The 17,114-nt window shown below is 43.6% G+C and overlaps 1 long non-coding RNA gene across 1 annotated transcript in view; it reads left to right on the top strand.

Annotated features, from left to right (window-relative positions):
- Positions 1 to 13,143, top strand: part of LOC146544277 (uncharacterized) — a 73,716-nt gene extending 60,573 nt beyond the window's left edge. The window contains exon 8 of the long non-coding RNA XR_014883481.1: positions 12,768 to 13,143. This is a non-coding gene — a long non-coding RNA (uncharacterized LOC146544277). The remainder of the gene's footprint in view (positions 1 to 12,767) is intronic.
- Positions 13,144 to 17,114: the final 3,971 nt, after the last annotated feature.

Raw genomic sequence — 17,114 nt, 5'->3', positions numbered from 1 at the left:
AGCAACCGGCTCAACGCTGTCTCCAGAGAGAACTGCTTCTCCTTAGGGAGGACCGTAACCTGTGAGACATTCTGGGGTCCTTCAAGGCATGCAGATTTAAAAAACAGGGCACCCACCTCAGCTGCAGGAGAGTTTCCTGCTATGAAGCTGGGCCCAGGTTTAGGCTCCAAGTATGCAAGGAGCTAATTCCTGTGTCTTCGGGGCTGTTTGTGTCTGTGAACCTCCCTCCTAGTCCTTTAGCACTCTGGGGACAAAGCTCTGCCCAGTGAGGGTGGCAGAAGAGGCACTTGGATTGCAGGATCACCAGCCTGTGATGGCATTTTGTCCTGGTGCCACACCATGGTCAGAAGAGGCTGACTGTGGTACAGCCCTCTCCATTTGGCCATGTCATTTCCTCAAAAGATGAGACAAAGAGATGTCGGGAAGATGCCCAAGGATATTGACAGGCTGGTGGGCCAACATGTTGCCCATGAGGGTTTGAGGAGGCAACTTTGCACCTACCCCACCACATGTGCCCTCTGTTGAGCACAGGATAAACAAAGAAACATCAGGCTGATGGATCGATATTTTATTTATCAGCAAAAATTAAGCTGCCATCGCTCAGGGCACGGAAGGAAGAGGGAAGATAGAGGAGGAGTGGAGGAAGTAAATATTCAAGGGAGAGAAGAAGAGGAAAAAAGGGGGAAGGAAAGGTGGAGACAGAGAAAGAAGAGATTGGAAGAGTGAGGAGGATGCGGGAAATGGAGGGAACAGCACGAAGCTAGCTTGCAGAGCAATACAGCCATCCTGAGAGCAGGCAACAGTCCCATAGCCTTCCTCAGAGCAAGGCAACCAGCATCACTGCACCTCCTCTGAGGATTGTGTTCCTCTCCCTCCTGCTTTTCTCCCTTGCCTCAGACTTGAGAAAGTCAGAAAAGAAAGCAAGTAAAACAAAAGCCCCTTCGCCTTAATTGAATTACCCGTCCGCCCTCTGGGGTTGACACTGGGGATGCATAAGGCTTTTGTGTAATATCTGGAGGAATTCTCCCACCGCCCCCCGCCCCTCCCGGGGACAGGAGGGAGGATTTCAAAGGGGCAGAGGAGGAAGGGGGAGGGGGGAAAGCTAATAGGGATGGGAATTATTCTGCGATGGCTGGAGGGATAAGAGAAAAAAGGGAAGGAAAGCTGCGGCAGAAATTGAAAGCCGATTCCTCGGCGGCTCGAGGCGGTGCTCTGACCTGGGGTAGCTGCCCTTCTGCCGGAGACACGGGCAGAGTTCAGGGCACGGGGAAAGCTGCGTAAATATGAAGGACACATTAGGGGCCTGGTCCTGCAGCTATGGAACACAGCACGGTGTGGGGGGGGGCAAGGTCCCCAGGGACATCAGCGCTGTGGGACCACAACCAGAGCAAGCTTGGGTCAGGAGAAACCTGCAGTCTGCACACTGGAAGGGGAAGAGCCCTCCATGCATTGAGAAGCCGAGCTGGGGTCTGCCTGCCCACCTCCCAGCCTGCCTCGGAGAGGCACGAGGCCCATGGCAAGAGTAGCAGCCCACATACCAGCACCAGTTCCCCTCTGCCGGCTGCCGGGGAGGAATATTTCTGGGAACAAAGAACATCTGGGCTGTAGGCTGAACTGGGCTTTATGTGATGAAGCTTGTAATGCTGTCCCATCTGGAGAGCAGCTCCAGCGGGCTCTGTGGGGAGATAAGAGACAGAGTCAACTATAAATCCACTCCTTTAAGCATGACAAGTGTGTGCCTCATATTCCAAAGAGAGGAGGGGGAAAAGTAAGTGGAAACATTTTTCTCCATGCTGAACACACGCAGAGCTAAAAAAAGGCCAGGCTGACTGATGGGAGGCTGTTGAGCATGGATCACCCCGAGGGTGCCAACAAGCACAGCCCAGTGCTTTTCCTGCAGTGACAGCTTCATCCCTAGTGACAGCCAAGCTGGCGGGGAAGCGTGGGAGATGGGGGATGATGCCACCACTGCAAAGTGGGAGCCGGAGGCAGAGATCCCTGGGGAAGGAGGAAGGCCTAAAGCACAGAGGTTTCACCTTGATGGAGAAATCAGTGAGCTTCTGCTGTTCATAACTAATAATGATTTACACCATTAAAAAACAATATGGAAAGGCTGGGTGAGGAATCAGGCTGTGGACATGGGAAATATTATCACTGTTAGGAGGGAAAGAAAAGCAAAAAAGTGTGAATTATCTCCCCAAGTCAGCTACTGACATTCAGACTATGTGCACCTGGAGGGCTGGCAGCACCTCTCCAATCAGCACCATGCAGGAGGCATGCAGTCCTGGCGATGCTCTCGCTGCACTCTGTCCCCCGCAGCGGCATGGCCCTGTGTGGGCCACCCAGGTACCCTATGTCTGGTGAGCACCTGTGTCAGCCGGCTTGGAGGAAGGTATGAATACAACCTCCTGTTTATCTAGGATTTCCCACTTACTGCTTTTGGCTTTCAAGGAGCCACCCACTTGAGCAGAGCAATCAGGGAGCATCCTTGCTTCAGTCCCTAAAATTTCTCCTCAAAATCCTTTCTCTCCTCTTTTTTCTGATAATTTTCCAGCCTGTGCTGATTGATTAAAATATTTAGGATAGTGAGTTTGTACTGGAACTACACCTTTTGTACTTTTTTGCGCATCACATCTGAGCTGTGTATTAAAGGGAAGTGAACCAGGTATGCATAGGCCTGGTAAGGAAGGGGAGGCTCTCAGCTCATTCATCTGCCTGGAGTGTGCGCTGTCTGAATCCTGCACCCAAAGTTGACAATAACTGAAGCACCGCTTATCTTGGCCTTTAGTTGTCAGAATGTCAGGAGAGATTTTCACAATGTGAGATTTGTGCTGGCTTGTGGCAGAGTCATAATTTTAACTCAGTATTTTCTAAGCTCTATTTTCCTATAGAGAAGAAATAAGGACTGGGAAGGGTGAAATAAGAAAGCATAAGTCTTCTCTCTAAAATGTTGTCCTTGTCTGATCCATACCACACTTCAGCCCTTCCTTTGTACTCCCCCAGTTGGTGGGAAAAACATCAAAGATACTCACTGGAGTATATATGAGTGTGTGAGTGCATGTGTTTGTGTCCCATTATGTAAAAGGGAGAGGGGGAGACTGTTTTATATACGAGTTATTTATTTAGAAGTTTAATATTGCCCTACATAGAAATTAAATGGAACAGCACTCAAACGAGCCATTAAAATTCACTGTTTCTTGTCATTTAAAAACCCATGTAAGAATTTCAAGTAATACTGATTAAGGTCTTGTGTGGCTCTGGGCAGCCTGGTTTAGCAGTTGGCAACCCTGCACACGGCAGGGGGGTTAAACTAGATGATCTTTGAGGTCCTTTTCAACTGAGGCCATTCTATTATTCTATGATTCTATGATTTTGTGTCTTGCAAGAAATGAAAAAAAAATCGCCTGTCAACTCCAGCATCACCACAATATCTGCACCTTATAACTGCTTTATTGATACCAGTCTGGAATTTTCCATTTACTGTGCGCTCTTTTGTTGTTGCTTGATGACCACTGCCTTTGCAATGGACTGCCTGACTGATCAGCATTTAAAGTTCTACTTTACCCAAAAGTGCATTTTGCTTCCTTTACAAACCTGACTTTTAGCATTTTCTTCTTTCCTTTCTTTTCCTTTCTTTTCCTTTCTTGCTGTCTTTGAAGTGAATGTGTGAATGTTCAAATGCACATACATGAAACACACTCTTTTTCCCTTCTTCTTTCTTTTTTCCTTACATTTACATGTACATACTTAGCTTCTTCTAGCACTTTTTTTATTTTCTATGCACATTTATACAAATGTTCACCTATAAAAATGGATGTGAAGAGAACCCAGAAAACTAGAATAATGTTGACAGATAGAATATGGTTTAGATAGAATATGGTATTAGAATATGGTTTTACAAATGAATGAATAAGATGACAGGAAATCTATTTTAGGTTAAGTGGTGAATATATATTTGCTACAGCTATTGAACCTGGTACTCAAAGTACAACACTTGGAAGTAACACCTCCCTGAGAGCAATACTCAGTCTCTTGAGAATATGCTTAGAAAGTGCTGTCCGGGACCCTCTGGGTAAGATGTAGTACTAAAAACTGACTTTATGTGATAGAATTAGCCCTGAAACTTAAGAAAAGGTAGAGATGGTGTCAGCTTAGAAAAACACTCTGAAAACTTTGTTACTGCATGATTAGTATGTCACATGTGGTCTTTATGAAGAGCTAATTGTGACCTGGAGATTGAGCTTGATATTTTGGATGTATAACGGCTACAGCTTATGTTGCATGGTTTGCAGGCATTGCATCAGTGAGGAAAATGTTGTAATGTTCTCCTGCCAGACAAATGCTTACTGCGTGCTGTCTTAAAGGAAAGTGCTCCTGGATTCATTGTCATTACATAACAACAGAAAAGAGAAAAAGAAACTGCGTGACAGTGTAAGCAATAAAAAATGTAGCCCGAAGGAGGCTTTGAAAGATTATCCTGTCCAACAGCCTGTGCCATAAGACAAGTTCTTTCTTTGGGCAGTTGTCTGAACTTCGTCCATTAAAGCTGCAGCAGTAGAAATTGCGCAGCATCCCCAGGCCATCTCTAGCTGCAGTTTGCTACCCTTGCCACTGAATAGGCTTAATCTTGGCATCTATCTCCGAGTCATCACCACAGTCTTGCTCTACAGTACTCACATTCCAGTTGGATAGAACTGGGACTGGAAGGGTATGGGAAGCAAGAAAACATCTTGGCTGAAGGACGAGTGTATGGAGGTAGCCACAGGAGGTCTGCTTAGGACAAGATCTTCTGGCAGTGTGAATATGTGGGGCAAGAACAGCTTCCCCAAAGTCAGCTTTAGAAGTCATCACCGAAAGGTAGTCATCACTTCTTGCCTTGGTCTGCCCTAGTGACCAACAAAACAGAAGGTTCAGGCTGGAGGTTAGGGGGCTAATCAAAACTGACCCTGATGCTAGCCCAAGGAATGTTATTTACTAACCTTCATTGGTCTCCATCCAGTGGGGCAAAATTATGCCAAAATAATGCAGTTTGTGTTATACTGACTGTTTTGTGATGTCTCAGCACTCAGCACAACTGAAATGCCTGTTAATCTGGTGATTTGTTTGTCCTGCAAAATGGCACTGATATGAAATGATGATGTATTGTAACTCTGCACAGTATTAGCAAATAGCCTCGCTTACAGCCTGGACTTCTGCAGGTCAGGCCTCAGGTATGCTGGGTGGGATGATAGCACAGATCTAGGTTTATCTGCTCAGCCAACAGCATCCTCATGGGTCTCTACCACTATAATAGCAGTTCTTTAGGTACTTCGGAAGAAACATCACCCACTGGTGAAAAACTGCCTTTCTTTTCACAAACTGAGGAGATATCATTTTGTTTAATGAAATAGCTTGTTCAAACAAATACATTTTAAAATGCATATTCAGTAAACTTCACTGACACTTCTTTGACAATATATGGGAATGGTGCATTGATCTATGGGTTAAACCTAGTTACTTTGGCTAGAAATTGTGCCTTGAGTGCCAAGACAACCAGGTCAAGGAAAGAAAAGCATGAATTCAAGAAAAAAAACAGGGTGTTTGACTGACAAAAGCAATTCTGAAGAGATAAGCATGGTAAGGGAAAGTGAGTAGTAGAGCTCTGTTTTACACTAAAAGATCTGCTACACAACTTAAACATTATAATTGTTGCTTTTGCTTCACTACCCACTGTTTTGCCCAGGTGGAATAGCCTGGGGTGTGTATTTAACATGCATGGTAATTGTAGAGGTCCAGGCCTAACGCTGGTGGGCACAGACATCTGTGTGCTGCTGTCTCCACATCAGCTCCCACCACATAGACACAGGAGCTGGTGTGGGGAGAGGACTGCTTTCCCCCATGAGACCGAGAAAGTGCAGTGACAGTTTTTCTTCCTAATCTTCCTCAGCCCTCCGGTTCCCTCCTGTCTGCTTGCCTCCAGGGTCACAGTTAGGGCAATGGAGCCAAAGGCAAATAGTGTTTAACATGTGTTGGGCTCTGTCTGAGTAACAGCCAAGTTCAGCCTGTAGGAGTAGGGATGTGCTTCTGGAGACAAAAAAGGACCATTTGAGGGAATATCCCTCTTTGGGCAGCTTCAGCTATCAGCTGCCTTCCTGGGAAAGGGTTCAGGAAGCATTTTTTGAAGAAACTGCCCCCCAGACACCCCTTAGAAAAGATGAGTTTTGTCAGAATGATTTCAGTTGCAGGAAAGAACCAATTTCAAAGACTTTTATTGACTGAAGTCCAGAACTTTGTGGAGAAACAATAATCAACCTACCCTTCTCCCAACATCTCCAGCAGGAGAAACTGATGTTTCTCTCACAGTTAATTGATATAAAAACATAGTGAAGATCCAAGCAAAACATTTTGATTGACTAGATCTCTGTTTGATTTTCCTGTGGTTCGTGGAAATGCAGAGATTGCACAGAGCTTCCTCATCCCAGAACAGAAGGAAGCAGAAGGGAACAGAAGGGCAGAGCCTGTCCTTATCGAGTGCCCAGCTGATCCTCCCCATTGGCCCATGTAGTCTCAGCAAAAGCAGTTCTTTTCTCCAGAGCATTCCTAGATCCAGGTTTTCAAGAATTTCTTACAGAAGCATTGTTTTCCTGATACCAGTATATGACAAACCGTGGGCATATTTTTCTTCAAGAACATTTTGGGCTTTGCCATAAGCCCTCCAAGCTCATCCAAAAGGTCTGCCATCTCAGCATCTCATCAATGTCTAGGCAGCAATATAAAAGGAAGAAAACCTTGGAGGGTAGGCTGATCGTTGTTTCTCCTCAAACTTCTTGTCTTCAGACCAGAAGAGTCTTTGAAATTGGCCCTTTCCTGCTACTGAAAATATTAATGGGTATGGATAGGGGGCTGAAATTTTGTAAGCACCCAAAGAAATCTCTTTATCTCAATCCCATTAATCTTGTTAACTAAATCATTTAGAATCCTTTGGGATTCACAAATGTCTTCTGCACAGAAGGGAAGAATTATCCTCCTGATTACTTTATTAGTGTTGTACGAAGGTGCAATGGCACTGAGAAAAATACTTGAGGGAAGGCTAGAGAATAAGAAATTTGCTTCTGTGAGAACAAGCAGTCAAGGCAACATATTTTAAGTGGCCAAGAGAAAGCATTTGCTGTAATAAAGGCGTCATTTGATTTGCAGCAGTGTGTTCAAGAAAAGCACTGATTTAACTTGTTGGGTTTTCACATCCTACACATTCCTCAGCATGCCTTTTCATTTACTAAAAGTATGATGTGGTGATTTTCCTTTCCATAGGACAATTGGATTTCTAGAAAAATGTTGGAATAGCATTAAGCCAGTTGATGTTCCAACAATATCAAATCTTGACATCTGTCTTTTGCGATTGGATCAGCCAGAGACAAGGAACTATAAAAAGGTGTTGTATCACAACATAAACAGGTTGGCAAAGTAGGCATCCCATATGCTCTGATAAACCCTTGATGGTACAGAAAGACGTCCAGACATCTCAAGACCACAATCTTTTGTACACCAAAATGGGGATTACCACACTTGACAATAGACTTGGCTGAATAACCCAGACCTCATTTCAACCCACAATACTTGGATCTCCAAAAGACAGCTTGCCAGATTTACATCTGTTTCCTCTATGGGGAATTTGGAGTCCTTTTCTAACCCTTTGAGCATACTTTTCCTTCTTCTCTTGGCTTTGCTGCCAGATGATAAAGATTTAATTCATTTATTACCATTACAATCCATCTGGTTTTGAGCACAAAAGTAAGCAGGATTTTCAGAATAGCTTCTGTTCCTAAGAGAAAATTAGAGTCTACACCTACTATTTTAGTGTCTTCCTACTCTTTTTCCCTCTTGGGCAGAAAATTACACTATGCAGCAGGGGTTATCCTTGCCCTCCCCATGTCCTCTGTGTAATGCGAATAGCAACGTGGACTTGGAAATGCAGAAGAGTGGATTTTATTTTCTCCATTCCTCAGTCCAGGGAGCTCTGACAAGGGGTTTTCTATTTTATCTTCAGTCATGACTGTCTTAAGCTTTTAATTTATTTTTTTATTTTTCTTCAAGTGGTGTGGGACTAGACAACAATCCTGAGTGATGAAATTTAATTTCAGTAAAGCAAGTGTGGTCCTGCCGTTCCTTTTAGTAGTCCCAAATTCTAGTGAACCTCCTCTCCAGACAATCTAGGAACAATTTATTTGTTCACATGCAAAGCCTCTCCTCATTATAGAAATGGTGTGTTTTTTTTTTCACAGGAATGAGTATTGGCACTGCTAAATGCATCAGCCAGATTTAATCTACTCTACTGTAGACATTTATTCTTCAGTGAAGGCAAAGCAGAGGCTATTATTTACTTCTCTGTGTGATGTGAGATAAAAGTATTACACCTCCAAAATTTCTGCTGATGTCTGAAAAACCCAAAGCATTTCCCCTGCCTTTCATTTCTAAGAATGCTGCAATCTCTGGATGAAAGCTCCTTGATATATGCCAGTTAATTGTTCTTATCAAACTAAATTCTTCAGTCATCCAAAGCTCTCACTCAACAGCTGTGGCACCTCCCTGTGGAACATCAAATTTTCTCCAGTTTCCAGTGCAGTTCCATGATCAGTATTTCTATAGTATATAAGCACACAGCATTTTAAATATTTACAATGCTTTTTTTTTTTCTTTCCTAATGTTGCAGTGCCGAATACTGGAAGTCTCAGTATTCAAAGGCTAAAGGATCACAGACTTCAGTGAAACTGTACCATATTGATCAGGAATAACAGAGACTCAACTCCAAAAATTCTGATACCAACATTGAGCAGCATGTACAGAAAATGCATAGTCAATGTTCCTAATGAGGTATCAACCATACATCACAAATACAGCCAGGCAGCCTGTGCTTTTTACCTTTCAATTTATGTGCCCATTTCAACCTGAGCTGTTGAACTTTCTGCAAGCAGAGTTGATACTGGGGGTTAAAGGTTACAACTAACAATCCAGGCAATACTCTGACCGGGCTGCAAAAGCAATAAATAGAGTCAAAACATGAGAAAAACCTTTTCAGCTCACAGCTTACCTGCTCCAGGGGTTTGTGAGAGTTGGATTGAGGGGATAAAAGAAAGTGGGAGGGACCCAGCACTGGGGCTCAGAGCTGGAAAAAGAAACAACAGTGAAAAGGTCAACGTTCAGATGATGGTATCACATCCTCCTTTCATCCCTGCAGTTCACATGAAGGCCGGGATCCTTGCTTTGCTTTACTTTGGGGAAAACTCTTGCTTTATTTGTTCATGTTGAACTGCTATCGGAGCTCAGTGTCTCAGTGTTGTGTTTTAATAACATCAGTTTCCCTGGACCAGATACATATGAAGTCAGTTAGACGATTCTATAAACAATGGATCCAAGTCACGCAACGCAACATGTCTGATTGCAAGATAACCTTTCTGAGGGCGAAGTTAGCGAGGTGAGGGGTTGGATTCCTCAGCCAGGCATGAAGGGAAGCCTTCAGCATTCAGATCTTCTCCAGTGGGATGAGGTCCGTCTCCTCTTGTTTTGGGGGAAAGACTCCTTGGTTTGTTTTTCTGCTCTCCAGTCAGCATGCTGTGTGACTTTTCTGTATTTTGGCCGCCCGGAGCATACTTTGTTGACAGTTCATTTAAGGAGATCTGCACAGAATATTTTTCTTTGAAATCAGTTAAGGAGAGGAATAATGCTAAAGTTTTAGTGAGTGCTATATCTCTTCAATTTTATTCTGGAGTTTAAAAAAAAGTGATACATGTGGGAAGATGTTTCCAAACCAAGGAACAAGAAGGTTCATTAAGCATAGTATAAGAAAGGTCAGAGAAGAAGGGAGAAAGATGGAATCGACCAGATGGAGATTTTGGAAAGCACTTCTCCCAACATCTTGCATGTATAGTTATTTGTTGATGAAGATATTAGTCTAATATCTATTTTAAAGCAAATTCATGCTTCAGGATCCAATATAGAATTTTTGTTGTTTGATTTTTTCCTCCCTTCTCTGGTACCTAACACAAGACAGAAGCTCAAAATGTAGATCTGCACTTTACCTTTGCACAGCTGATGCTGTGTATGTCTGTCTATTTGTGATTTTATTTTTTTGCCATGTATGAAGGGGTGTAGCCTTCACATGTGTATGTGCCATGTTGTTACCTACAGGTATACTAGTTGTTCTGATATGTGAGTCATTCTACACCTTGCTTAGAAAGGGTCTGGAGATCTTTTGTGATCTGGAGATCTCTTCTGTGCTTGTTACTGTATGACTACACATATGCTGAGCACAGAGCCAAACAAGATTTTCTGTTACAAGCTGTAGCAAAGTCTACAAGCAAAGCTATATAAAGCTTGAGTTGTTGATGCAGTTTTGCTTATAATTCAAGTCCTGGTATATGGTGCTAATTTCAGTTGCGGCTGGTGAGTGTAAATCATAGTAAAAAGAAACCTTTGCTTCAGTAAACTTGGCAATTTCAAAAGGGGAATGTGGCCTTCCTTCTCCAGGTACCAGAAGCAATCTTTCTATTGTGACACAGAACTTGCTGTGGGCTGACTTTTTCTCTCTGAAGCTATGAGTTTGGAAGAGATTGGGTGGAGAGATATGATTTTGCCTGTAACATCTATGAATATTTCAGTCTTCAGCTCACTCCTAAGTTAGAGTCTAGCTGCTCAGATCAGGGATTACAATTGTTCACAATTGTCTCTCCTAGAGGCTTATTCACATCCACAGCAAGGGGACCCTGGAGCAGACCCCTGAAATGACTTCCTCATTCAAGGGACATGGTTGCAATCATGAGGGCTTCCACAGTCTGTCTAGCTTCATGTTTGGCTGACAGCTCCAACCCCAGCAGCAACAGGCTGATTCTGCCAGGCATGGTGACAATTGCAAAATTCCTTTGCGGACAGCACATAAAGGGCACGTTGGCTGCAAGTGGCACATGGTTGCAAACAGTTGCAATCTGCACTTTGTCAGCTTCTATTTTATGTTATGGAGAAACAAGTTCATGTTGCTCAGCAGTCAGGGCTTCATAGAACTACCCTGGCTGCATTGAATTGTCCACAATTTCCATGCACATAGGGTCAAAACTGAGTGCAGTTCTAGGGTAAAGACCACCCTAGCAAACTGGGCTGCTGTATTTTAGATCAATAATTATGCTACTAAGGTTAATCACCAGCCCTACCCTCTATGCATATAGCTGTCTATCCGCTGTTCTATACAGAAGGGGAGCTAACATCCCACATGTTTGTTAAGATTTGTTTAATTAAGCAGAAATAATAGACATAATGAGAGTTCATTTAGAGTTTCCAGTGGCTTGCTCACATGCTTGTGAAGCTGGGTTTTGAAAGAAGCTCTGGCTGACTATCCTGGGGGTCTGGATTCAATTCTTAGCTTTGCCATAGACTTCCTGTCTAACCCTAGGCAAATTGTGCAAGGCCACATCTGTAAGGTACCGAGGTATTTAATTCGTAAATGCTTACTGACTTCTTCTGTAGAGAGGCTATGTTGCCTTTCTGCTTACTCTACCCATCTGCAAAAGAGATAACAGAGCAGGTCCTTATGTACTGTGGTTGAAGCATTTGATATAAGTAAAAGCTCTTTCTGAATGTGAATTTGTACAGCAGTGAAATAGTTTGGGTTTTAATCTCATTTGATTTTTCAGATACTATAGTGCTGTGGATAAAAATACCCCTTGAAGCACAGACAACGATGGCGCACTGACATGAGTTAACACACACTCTGTTACTTAACATCATGAGTGGATTTTTTCTTGGAATACTTGCTGTATATTCCCCTCTAGCTATGATACTGCACTCCAACTGCAAATGTTTAACAGTGGGAAGATCCCAGACCTTTTGTCCTGACCTAATATTAACTGAATGGATTACTTTATTTTAACAAGAGGAAAAGTGATTTTTCCCACTTCCCTCTGTTTGAGACTTGTGTAACTCTTACTGTCTCTCTGTTGAACTCTTCCTCTTTCTGTCTATCTATTTCTTTTCTCCTCACTGTTTGCTGAGTCAGACAGCCTTTTCCATATGACATTATGCTCCATTGGTTTGCAGATTTATTGTTTAAAACCAGTATCCAGTATTCCCAATAAGCATTAATTATTGCCTCAGTTGTGACATGCAATGTTTTTGGGTGAAATAAAAGTCACCATCGTCAAGAATTCACTACCAGCCTGCTCAGCAAAGAGCAGTAGTCCATGGGGTAGACATTTAGGAAAGATCCTTCAGTCCGTTAGTCATTGTATTGATTAAAAGCAAAAGGCTTTAGCTATGTTAAAGACAAGGCATTCTGTAGTCTTTTCAAATCAGTTATTCAATCACAGAATAATTTTACCACCCAGGAGCTGTACTCACTCCTCTTGAATTCTAAACAAAATGGCTTTTCTGTCCCTTTGCATCATCTCTCTCCCAGGCTGGGGCAGTCAAGATGAACTACAAAAGCTCAGCACAAAACCTCTTGCCCAAGTGCAGCCCAGGCAAATTTTCATTGCCACATGTTGCTTCCCACTTCTTCTCAATGGCATTTGGAATGCTCCTCTGCTCTCCAGTACTCAGCCAATCTGTCTTGATGTGGGGTTTCCCAGGTTGCTTTCTTATACTGGGAAACACCTCTGTGTCCCATGTCATACTAATGTGTTGCACGCCCTGACTTGCTCAGCCCTGTTTTGTCCTTGACCTCCTCAAACACTTTGGCAAAACCAAAAAGCAGGTGCCACAGCAGGTTCAAGTTTTTCTTCTCACGTCTTTTATCCCCACAGGGTTTCAAAGAAGCAGGCGAGTTGTTCATCAGCAGGGACCTAGCCTACTCTTCTGTCCCACTGGATTTCAAGCTCTTCTTGCCAGGCTGTCCTGGTGCTGGTTCAAACATATGTCATCACATGCAACATGGACACAATACCCTCATTCCTACGGGCTCCAGGACCCAGCAGAAGAAAGCGCAGGCAGAAGATCAAACATGGAAGGAACAGAAGACAGAGGAGCTGCTGTTGCCGTCTGTGTCTGGAACAGAAAAATGAACACAAGGGAAGAGACAGGGCAGGGGGATAATTACTTTCATCCCAATTTTATTCCCACAATTCCCAACCACTTTTGAAGCCAATTTTCCTTTAATAAAATATACTATTAATGACTCAAGTAGAAGCCTTTTGTGCAAGACAATACCCAACTCTCCAGATGGAATTATTTTGCATTCTGCACAATATACATGTATGTATATTTATATACATAAATGGAGCTGTGAGCATGGTCTCCATTACTCTATTTTGCAAATAGAGTAAGTTATTTCAAAATATGTTTAACATACTTTATTTCTTTGAAACTAATTCTTTCGTAGCTCTCCCCCTCTTCCAGCCCTCCCTACCCCCTAAAGAGAAACACAAGCCAAACAAGAACTATTTCCCATCATTTCTGGAAGCCATTCATTTGCTATTTCTGTTCATCAGAGCTTCAGAATGAAGGAATTTAAAGAGCTACTGATGCCTTTTGCTACTTGGCATATATATCCAAAATTGTCTTTTGAGCAGTTTAGACACATCCTTCTTCTCTTTCTTCTTTAACAGCCTGTCAGAGAAACAGGCCTAATTATTTTATTGTGGGTTTGTGTGTGAAGGAGTTATTGAGGGAGTGCCAAGTCAAAAAGTCAAACACAAACTGATTAATTTTCACAATGCACCCCTCTGAGGTGGGGAAGTTCTGACAAATCCACTGGGTGTTCACAGTTATCCTGTGCTCTGCACACAGAGGCTGGGAGCCATATGGAGAGCAGAGCGCTGGCACAGCACTCTCAGCTCCCAGAGCTCACAGTCTGGGCACTGGGGTTGGCACTGAACCTCAGCACCCATCAGGAGCATGGCCCAACAGACCTGTCTCATCCCCTAACACAGAGGAACATTTGTTACAGCCCTTCTCTGGGGTCAGCTTTTTGGGCTCAGAGGGATTGCAAGTAGAATGTGCACAGCTTAGGAGTATGATGCAATTATTTATTGGTTTGCAGAAAAGATAGCTCAGATTTAAAGAGGCATTAGGCTAAACATCCATGTGCCCACCACCCTGATGCCCCTGCTGGCTAGGCTGGCTTGACAGGCAAATTTTCAGTACATGAAGGGAGCTTAAAAGCAGAAGAGGGACTGACATTTTACATGGACTAATAGTGACAGGACAAGGGAGAATGGTTTTAAAATAAAAGAGGGGAGACTTAGGTTAGATGTCAAGAAGAAATTTTTTACTCAGAGTAGTGAGCACTGGCACACTCTGTCCAGAGTTGTGGGTGCCCCATCCCTGGATGCAATCAAGGCCAGGCTGGATGGGGCCCTGGGCAGCCTGATCTGGCAGATGGCAGCCCACAGCAAGGGGTTGGGACTAGATGGTCTTCAAGGTCACCTGCAACCTGAGCCATTCTGTGATTCTCTACCTTCCACATTGTTGTTTTCCCTACCAAATCTTTGGGCTGTGTATGGACCCAGCTCAACAGTGCTACCTCTGTCAGTAATTTAACTTTACTTATATCTCTACAAACTTTCTCACAGCTCTTCCTCAGCAGTCTGAGTTGAGGTTACAGAGCTGTGTCGTATCGCAGCCGGACTTTGCTCCTTGGTGCAGCTCTGCCCGGGAAGGTTTACAGAGGGTGGCTACACCAGTTATTTGGGAAGGTCAGGAGCAAATGACTGACCAAACTGGTCTTGTAGTCTGGAAGGAGAATGAGCTAGATCAGTAGATTTAACATCATTGAAACTTCCAGAAAAAATGTTCATGATCCACAGTGGTTCCCATTTCCAACCAAATACAAATTAGGCTGACCTTTAAAGGTTTGCTTAGTGATTTGTAACTCTGCCCGTCGCATTTTCTTGCTTTCTCAGATGCCAGAGAATATCAGGAGGGAGGAAGGTTTATTTCCCCCAGTGGTTTTGTGGAACGCCTTGTAATGCTTCTCAGACCAGCAGTTGTTCCCCTGACCTTCAGCTGAGAAACACTGATCTGCAAAGCCCCTTCCAGCACAATGTTCTTTAATTCTAGAAATTCAGAACCTCTTGAATTTCTATTGCTGTTTCACTGCCATCAGCTACATGTCCTCTGCTTCTCTGGACTATCTTTTATCACCTATTATGCTAGCTGGATAGTAGCTGTAAAACAGAACATTTGTCCAGAAGAGAATTATTGTTCCTGTCACAAGAGTTTATTTGAAGCCATAGCTGCTATAGAGATGAGTGTGATGGCACTGCAACCTTCAAAGGCACAGATTTTTCTCACTCAAAGCTATTCCGAGGTTACCAGCATAGAAGTCTGATTGAATGCAAGGAACTTTTGTAGCATTTAAAAACCAGATTTTTCACTTGAAAAAAAAATGAGCACCACTCCTATGAACCCTAGCTTGGATTTCAACAGAGCTATTCACCTCACTGTCTTTTTCTCTGCTTCACTCGTTTTCTCCATTCCAGCGTTTCTTGCAGTTATGTGCTTCAAACAGCATCCAAACAGACATGCAAGCAATATTAAAAAGCCATCACAACACACCCACTTCTCCTAACAGCTCCTCTGACCTGGCATCTCACCTCTCTTTGGTGTGCTATATATATACACACACTGCAGCAAGTGACCAGGAGGGGCAAGGAAGCATTGTTTCTGCGATCAAGGGGCCAGCAACCCTAACTGTGAGGTCATCTACCTGAAGCTTTGGATCCCAGCCTGTGTTTCCATAGGGGGCCCGTCAACACCCTGCTCTGGCAGTGATCACAGGATCATTCAAGACTCTGCACTGACTTAGCTTTAAACTTCCATGAACTGGGTCAGATTTGCAAGAGTTGGTTTTTGTGGTAGGGCACTGTGCCGTGGCCATCAGCCTCATTTGGATTCAAACAACATTATGAGACTCGAGGGGTTTATCTGAAATATGAAAACACCATAAATATTCATTTTGCGAAAATCCTGCTCAGACAGAGAGCATAGAGCAGCCTGATTTGTGTCCTGCTAATATCATCCGGCTGCAAGTGGGCAGGGGGACCCCAATTCTGTGTGTGTGTCAGAGCCATATCAGATCCACGTGGCTGGCTTGACATCCTCCTGTTGTCAGCAATCTCGTGCTCCCCCAGGGAGTCGTGGGCATGCACCGAGCAGCTCAGCGGTGACTTGCCATTCAGCTTACAGCAAGGAAACATAGTTCCCATGCGCTTCACGTATACTGACTGAAATGTGTTGCATATGGGTGTGAGGCAAGCAGGATAGAGATATATAACGTTGGATTGATTTAGTAGAAATGAAAATAGCTAGACATATGTTCAGCACATTAAAAGGACTGATGCATATTGTGCCCCTGCTTACTGTTACTGGGTAATTATCTTTTTATTTTTTAAGAGTCACAAAGAAGATCAATTTGTAGCAGGCCCTCCCTCCCTGCCCACACGTGGCTTCACAGGAGGAAAAGGCAGATTTTAAAAGAACAGTTAAATGTCAAGATAACAGCTCCAATGTCTAGAAGCTAAGTCCTGCATAAAAAAGGGACTTCTGTTTGTGTTTCCTCTGACGGCAGTGCTGGAGCCGATCCCCCTCATATGTGTTTCAACATCAGTGGTCCACAGCGTCTCAGCCATCCGAGCCATCTTCAGAGGATGACAAGCAGCAGCCACCTTAATCCAATTTCATTTAAGTATGTAATTAGGGCTGTACATCTGGGATCACTTTTTCTCCCCTTCAAAACTTAAAAAGCTTTGTGAACTAGAGGCAGGAAGGAGGGTTTGATCCAGCTTTGGGTGTTGAAAAATTCCTCTCATCTCAGCTCAGCAGTATGAGGCTCCAGAGGCTTGTACTCACCATTTGCTGGCTCTGGGGGAAACCAAAAGATTGTGTGGCTGTCTCAGGACTGTCTCACTCAAACAGTTTCCTTGCTGTTTGGGCACATTTCCTGTTTCTCCACAGTATTCTCTTCTAGTCACTTTTTGCTGGCATTGGACTCTGCATGGTCAACAGACACTCACCTGAATCCTCAGGCTTTGGGGCTTTGTCTTTGCCAGGCACAAGTGATAGAATATTCATGCTTTACAGGACACATTCTCTTGCAGTGCTTTGTACAATGAGTGACCTCCTTGCCATTAAAATGGGTCACCATCGGATGT

This window comes from Meleagris gallopavo, chromosome 5 (genome assembly GCF_905368555.1).
Source record: "Meleagris gallopavo chromosome 5, MGAL_WU_HG_1.1, whole genome shotgun sequence".
Lineage (NCBI taxonomy): Eukaryota > Metazoa > Chordata > Aves > Galliformes > Phasianidae > Meleagris > Meleagris gallopavo.
Note: the sequence above shows the minus strand (reverse complement) of the source record. Positions and strands in the feature narration are given on the sequence as shown.